Consider the following 8,260-nt stretch of genomic DNA (forward strand, 5'->3'; position numbering starts at 1 on the left):
GAAGCTTTTGGGAGAGGGACAATAGGGTTTCTTTATAGATATAGCTACTGTTTGTTGAAACATGTTAGATTGGAAGGCCACACATCCAAGAGTATAAGGGAAACAGAAATAGAACTGGATGCATTTAAAAAAATTGACAGAAATTTGAGTGAGTGGGGGAAGTAGATGGATTTTGTAAAACGAAGAGTTTTGAGTACAATCAAAATACATGACACAGATTATGAAAGAGCTAATAAAAATGAGAAAATAATGAAAAAGAAAACTAACTTTATTAGGGATGACGAAGTCTTTAACCTCACACAATACATACTGAAGCTGCAGTGCAAATTCCTACAGAATGACCCTAGTCTGATGTCCTCACATCTATATCCTCATACCTGGTAAATTAAACAAGAGATCCAAGTGCTGTGATTGCAAGGAGGGAGAAGTCACTATAATGGAACAAAGAAAATGTATAATTTTTTATTAAACTTCAGAGACTCTTCCATTATTACATAGTGAATATCTTCCTAGAAAGTAGAAGGTTCTTTCATCAGAAGACAAAATTGAATTTAACTTGTCACAGGATTAATAATCTTCTGTTGAACCATAAACAATGCTTTGTAAGCATATTACAAAGTGTCCAGAACAGGTTTGATGAGTGACTGATGAACTTAACAATTGTCTCTCTAAAGACCTCTAAGAGATTAAGACCCAAGAAAATGAATGATTTCCTTACCCTTGGGTGAAAATAAGAATCAGAAATTAAAGCACAATGCCCAGAGGACAGGAGTGAGTAAGAGAATAAATATTACAGAGCTGTGTCTCTAGCATAAAAGAATATTTAAAAAACAGAGAACACGTTCAGTTTAAAGTTCCAGAATCCTAGAGAAAATGCTTCATTGATCTTCATGATTCCCTTTGGCACTGTCTTCAAGCTGGCTATTATGATGTCTGCTAACTCTGCCTTCAGATACTCCTGAAAGGAGCTATGTGAGAAACTTCTCTTGATATCCACTCTTCCAGTTCGAGAAAGAAGGTAATGTAGTGCTTAATTAAGGATAATAGTATAGTATGGATGATAAATTTATGCCCCTGAAAAACTCCACTATTTACACTGTAAGTATCTGAGATAGGCACAGTGCACCTTGTCTATTCAGGTTCTCACTCAGCATACTTTATAATAGTGCTGTGAGGATGGCATTATCATATATAATTGGTAGTAGATGAAATTAAAAGAAATAAATATTTGCTCATAGAATTATTCTCAGTTGTGTGTTATCTCCCATAATCCAGGCTGAAGTCTCATTTTTCATGACAATGCTGATTTTAGAGTACACAGATGGATATTCTTGAAAGTTTGATTTTATAAGGACAATAGAGAGCAACAACTGGATGCCAGGCACTTAACTAATATTATTCATCTAATTCTCAAAAAAAAATGGCATGGGCAAGCCTGCCATTGTTCATTTTCTAAAGAAGAAACCAACATTTGCAGAAATAATATCTTGTCTACAATATACTGCCCTCAAATCCTCATGGTCTAGCCTTGGAATGTGTGCCTGTTCTCACATTCTTCCAGACCAGTAAAACCATGGAATATGCTGAAATATTCGTTGTCTGAATTGGTTGGAAGTTGACCAGTGAAACTATAAAATGCTGGCTCTCCTTTGCTTCTGGGACTTAATTTTAAAGGGATAGAATGTAACCATGAAAAACACCCAGGATATTACACTATTATATAGAATTCCACAGAGTCATGAAGTCTTATTTTTATGTCCCCCTTCCTAAGACTCAACCCAAAGTAGCCAACACTAGAAGGAACATGACAATTTACAGCAATATGTTAGCAGAGGAGAGTCTTTCATATTTAAGCACTAACTGACAAAAACTGAGTAACAGCAGTCTAGGGAAAACACCTTTTCCTTAACTCACATCCAATTTAATTAACATGGAAAGCTTGCAAAAGTTTCCTTGTCTCCAGACTATCTTAAAGCTTATCCTTGGGAAATTATCCTGAGTGCAAACTTCATTACACACACACACACACACACACACACACACACACACACACACACACACGCATGCACGCACTCACACTAGCGCACACACACACACACACACACACTCACACAGCATGATGTTAATAAAAAACCCATAGCTTCCATCTTAATACAGATAAGAAATAGTCTATCCTATATGAATACCAATAACCTAGAAACAGATATACAGATTGACCAAAAAAGACAACTTACACTTTGAAATTTCTCACATGATATTTTATTGATTGCACAATAAAGAAATTTAGTCATTTATCAGACACATATTTACCAGACTCTCAGTGAATGTGGGAGTTAAATATCTATTGTTCCATTAATTTACAAAAACTTGTGACTGGGAAAAGTGGATCTGAGAATCAGGAAACAGTCTTCAAGAGAGAGGATTAGTAAACCTACTAAGGAATTAATCCTTGAAGCAAATCAAAATTACCAGCCTTCATGGTCTGGGTGTGATGTCTCTTTTATTCCATCCACTGAATCTGTCTTAGAATTTACCTATGACATAATGGAAATATTATACCTAAAGCTGATATAGTCAAGAACATGGAATGGCCTAAAGAAGTAAGAATTTCTATGGAGGAAATCAGATAGTTTGTCTGGACAATCATAGTCTTTGATTAGATTGTGTTTCTCCCTTGTCTATAGTTATCTGTACTATATGAAATATTTTATTTGATATTTAGTGTACTTGAAAGAAATTATCATTTAGTTCTAGTTTGATTTCTGGAAAACTTGATTCTGTATTTATAAACTCATGAGGAGTAATTAGTTCTAATTCTAAGGGAGATTTGCCATAATATCTAAAACATTAGAATTATTACTAGTGATTGATAATTTTAAGTATCCTTTTAAGTTGGTAGTACATTAGGTTTTAATTTGTGGCTGCTTCAAAAGAATCCAGATAGCAATACAGTACTGCTTTCAAATACATGCTAACAAATTGAGGATAGAAACAAAAAGCCAGACTTATAAATCAAGATGGGATGGGCTTCTGTGGTTTAATCAAATCTTATTCCTTATTCTATAGTTAGAGAATGAAGTTGTGCTACAGGAGTCACTTTGTAATATTGTTCATTTGTCCTTACAAGCCAATATCACTAATAATGTTTTCATAACAATTAAAATCAATTCAATTTGACACAATTGAGTCACAATTTTAGTCACAATTAAAATCACTTTCAAAACTTCAAAACAACTAATATCTCTTAATCAATAAATACAGCTATGGGCTCTCAAGTTATAAAATACAATGAAGATTGTCAGTGGAGACTGATTTGNTGTTAGCAGAGGAGAGTCTTTCATATTTAAGCACTAACTGACAAAAACTGAGTAACAGCAGTCTAGGGAAAACACCTTTTCCTTAACTCACATCCAATTTAATTAACATGGAAAGCTTGCAAAAGTTTCCTTGTCTCCAGACTATCTTAAAGCTTATCCTTGGGAAATTATCCTGAGTGCAAACTTCATTACACACACACACACACACACACACACACACACACACACACACACACACGCATGCACGCACTCACACTAGCGCACACACACACACACACACACACTCACACAGCATGATGTTAATAAAAAACCCATAGCTTCCATCTTAATACAGATAAGAAATAGTCTATCCTATATGAATACCAATAACCTAGAAACAGATATACAGATTGACCAAAAAAGACAACTTACACTTTGAAATTTCTCACATGATATTTTATTGATTGCACAATAAAGAAATTTAGTCATTTATCAGACACATATTTACCAGACTCTCAGTGAATGTGGGAGTTAAATATCTATTGTTCCATTAATTTACAAAAACTTGTGACTGGGAAAAGTGGATCTGAGAATCAGGAAACAGTCTTCAAGAGAGAGGATTAGTAAACCTACTAAGGAATTAATCCTTGAAGCAAATCAAAATTACCAGCCTTCATGGTCTGGGTGTGATGTCTCTTTTATTCCATCCACTGAATCTGTCTTAGAATTTACCTATGACATAATGGAAATATTATACCTAAAGCTGATATAGTCAAGAACATGGAATGGCCTAAAGAAGTAAGAATTTCTATGGAGGAAATCAGATAGTTTGTCTGGACAATCATAGTCTTTGATTAGATTGTGTTTCTCCCTTGTCTATAGTTATCTGTACTATATGAAATATTTTATTTGATATTTAGTGTACTTGAAAGAAATTATCATTTAGTTCTAGTTTGATTTCTGGAAAACTTGATTCTGTATTTATAAACTCATGAGGAGTAATTAGTTCTAATTCTAAGGGAGATTTGCCATAATATCTAAAACATTAGAATTATTACTAGTGATTGATAATTTTAAGTATCCTTTTAAGTTGGTAGTACATTAGGTTTTAATTTGTGGCTGCTTCAAAAGAATCCAGATAGCAATACAGTACTGCTTTCAAATACATGCTAACAAATTGAGGATAGAAACAAAAAGCCAGACTTATAAATCAAGATGGGATGGGCTTCTGTGGTTTAATCAAATCTTATTCCTTATTCTATAGTTAGAGAATGAAGTTGTGCTACAGGAGTCACTTTGTAATATTGTTCATTTGTCCTTACAAGCCAATATCACTAATAATGTTTTCATAACAATTAAAATCAATTCAATTTGACACAATTGAGTCACAATTTTAGTCACAATTAAAATCACTTTCAAAACTTCAAAACAACTAATATCTCTTAATCAATAAATACAGCTATGGGCTCTCAAGTTATAAAATACAATGAAGATTGTCAGTGGAGACTGATTTGTACACTTGGGAAACCAAAGAATCAACTAAATCTGAGAATATTTCTAACAAAATCTAAAGTTACTCTGAGATTGCAGAAGTCTGAATGTGTCATAGTGTTTCTCAGAGCCTTGATTCTATAATCATGTAACCTGAGTCTGAACCTTGAAAACCTAAACAGTAGAAGGAGAGAAACAAAACCTGTAAGAGGTCCTCTCATCTGCACATGTGCACTGTGGCATGTATGTATTTAGACATGGACACATGCATTCACATGTATGTATACACAAGAACACATACATACATGCATACATACATAATACACTAACTAAATACATAAAAATATAAAGGTAATTTTGAAAACAGAATTAGCATAATTTTTATTAATTAGTAGCATGTAAAAGGAAATTCAAAATATTAGAAAACTTTTTGAAAATTTGAATATTAATGAATTTAACAAGTATAAAATTCAGAATTAGTAGATTGTTGCAAGAGGGGCTTTGATTTTATTTACCTGGGGAATTCAACTGTCGATGTTTTTGAAGATGAGTATCACTCAGCTTTTCTGAACTTTATGTGAGTATGACATGAAGACACCGAGAACAAGCTTAAGAAAAGAAATACAAACCTAAGTGTTTTTCTCCTAAAATGTTGTATGACTGGAAGTGTTACATGGACCTTATAGGCTTGTTTATCGATATAATGAAGGAAGTCTTGCTGTGGAGCATTTACCAAGCAGTGAAATCACCTTGTGTTAATTCTTGTTCATGTACTTATTTGTCTCCCAGGAACTCACTGTGGAAATTCTGAACACTTAATCATGATTTAAGGCCTCTTATAATAGTACATGTCTAACTATAATGGCAATGCTAGGTCCTTTACTATACTACTTTATTGTTTGTGAAACATCGAGTAGTTACTTTCTGAGGAAATATCCAACATTTTCCAAAAGGGACAGATATTTAAATGAGACAAATTTTGGGGATGATTTTGGCTAAGGAAACATAACTTTCGTTATTTTTTAAAATGTAGCATCATTAATGAACTTAACTATTAATTTAGAAGTGCAAAAAGGTAGTACAGAAAGACACACTAAAATTTTGTACAATGTGCAAAATTTTGCAAATATACTTAAATATTTAGAGATTTTATTAATGTATTAGTCTCAATTCCATACATGGATATAGTGCACTCTGTTCACACCCAGCTCTCCACCTTCATTTATCCCTTTTCTTTCTCAACAACTGCCTTCTTATCAACAAGTCCTCCTGGCCCTCCTGTATGTTTTTGCTGTGTGGTCAACTGAGTTTAATAAGAACCAAAAATGTAAGGATGTTTTTGGAGCTATGGAATGGAACTTGAACTCCATCATTGAACACAATAACTTCTTTTCCCTCAGAATTCATCAACTGGTACTGACTGCCCTTGGAGGGACTAGAAATCACGAGGTCCTCCTTATCCATGACTGCATTTTGTCCAACCTAGTCATGTGCAAGCCATAGTAGGCAATCCCAGAGCTGAGAGTTCAGGAATATAAGCCAGCCATGTCATTCACAGAGGATAGCATTGCACTGTGCTCTTCATCACTGTGTGGCTCTTACATCTCACCCCCTCTTTCATAAGGTTCTGGAGCTTTGGAAAATGTGATATATGTGTTAATATTTTAGTGTGTACATTTGCCTAGGCCTGACTAAGATCAGATAAAGCCCTTCAGAAACCATTATTTTCTCCAGTTTGGTCCTAAATTACACAATTAACAGCCTGTATTTTAGCAAGAATTGACAAGGACCTGGATGCCAGGAAGGAAAGATATCACAAACACAAAAGATCCAGTTGGTCATCTATTCTCTGGCTGTGATACAAAGTAGAAAATGCATTCACTGCTATTGATGTTTAAAATGTAGCTGTTATCAAATTATTTCTTATTAAATGTCAATCAATCATCAACCTAGCAACAAATTTAAATAAGTAAGTCGAATAGGCTACATAGTGGGATCATCATTAAAATACTCTGAGATCTAGAGCACCTGTCTAACAGCCACTGCATTGAAAAACTCACCTTCTCTATGATCCCCTCAATTCCTGTAGCAAGTGTGATGCTGATGCTGTAGAAGGGAACCCATCCTAGTGGCTATGTTCACTGGCTGCTCTTAATGGCTCCCAGTACAGAAAAGGATTTTAAGTGATAACAGAGATGTTTATTTATTAAACAGTCCTGGGTGTTACAAGCATAATAAATAATAAATGGACAAAATAGCAATTAGTATAATAAATTTTAATTATACACAATGTATAAAATACAAATATTTTTCAGAGAATGTTAATGCTCTCATACAGAAGGCAAGGGGAGACAAATAAGGAAGAATAAAGCAATCAAAAAGTCTAAAATCCCAGAAATAAAACATATAATAAGTTAGGAACACAGAAATTTTAGAGTTCTTTATGTGCAATGTTTAAATGTTCTGGTTTCATTTTTATTGAAAATGGGTTTTTCACAAATACAATACATCCTGACTACAATCTCTCCTCCCCTCACTTCACAGTTCCCAGTACACCCACACACTTGCCCTCTCTGCTAAATCTTCTATTTCTCATCTCCTCTTCAGAAAACAGCAGGTTTTCAGGAAACAACAGCCAAACAGAACAGAACATAATACAGTAAGACAAAGGCCTCATATCACACCTGGACAAGGCAACTCCACAAAAGGAAAAGTCTCAAAAGTAGGCAAAAGAGGCAAAGATACATCTGCTTCCACTGTTGGGTCCCACAAAAACACAAGTTAACAGAGGTAACATTTGTGCAAAGGACATGGTGCAGGTTTTGTGGTGCAGTCTCTGTCTCCATTATCCCAAGTGAGCCCTGCAAAGTTGATTGATTGGGCCATGTTCTCCTGGTGTCCTCAATCCACCCAGACTCTGACCATCTATCCTCCTTTCCTGCTGGGTTTTGTGAGCTCCAAGGAGAGAGAACTAATGGAGATTTCCAATCCAGACTCTTTCCGCACAGTGTCTGGCCATCTCTAAACTCACTCCTATCTGCTGCTGGAGGAAGCATCTAGGATTAAAACTGGCCATTGCACTAATCAATGGGTATATTAAAATACCATTAGGAATAATGTCATTGCTTGCTTGCTTGCTTGATTGATTGATTGATTGATTATCTGCCAGTCATGTTTGGTTCCAACAATAGGTGTCTGGACTATTTAGTCTCCAGTTCCTGGCCGTCCAGGCAGTGTAAGGCCTTGACTTCCTCTCCTGACATGGGGCTCAAGTTAAACTAAACATTGATTGACCACTACCATAAGTTCTGTGACAGTGTTACTCAAGCATATCTTTCAGACAGGACAGATCATAATAGGTCAAGTGTTTTGTGGCTGCATTGGTTTACAGGCCTCTCTTTCCATAGTCTACAGAGAACCTTCTCGCTCCTAAGAGCCTAGAACATAGCAGTGGATGCTGCATGCCAGCACCA

General features: G+C 35.1%; 1 protein-coding gene across 1 annotated transcript in view; it reads left to right on the top strand.

The window, feature by feature from the left end:
- Positions 1-920: 920 nt before the first annotated feature.
- LOC110325775 (olfactory receptor 11G2-like) overlaps positions 921-8,260 on the top strand; it is a 14,114-nt gene continuing 6,774 nt past the window's right edge. The window contains exon 1 of the mRNA XM_021203881.1: positions 921-1,018. The gene's annotated coding sequence lies outside the window, so the exon portion shown is untranslated. The remainder of the gene's footprint in view (positions 1,019-8,260) is intronic.

The sequence above is a fragment of the Mus pahari genome, chromosome 8 (genome assembly GCF_900095145.1).
Source record: "Mus pahari chromosome 8, PAHARI_EIJ_v1.1, whole genome shotgun sequence".
NCBI classification, from domain to species: domain Eukaryota; kingdom Metazoa; phylum Chordata; class Mammalia; order Rodentia; family Muridae; genus Mus; species Mus pahari.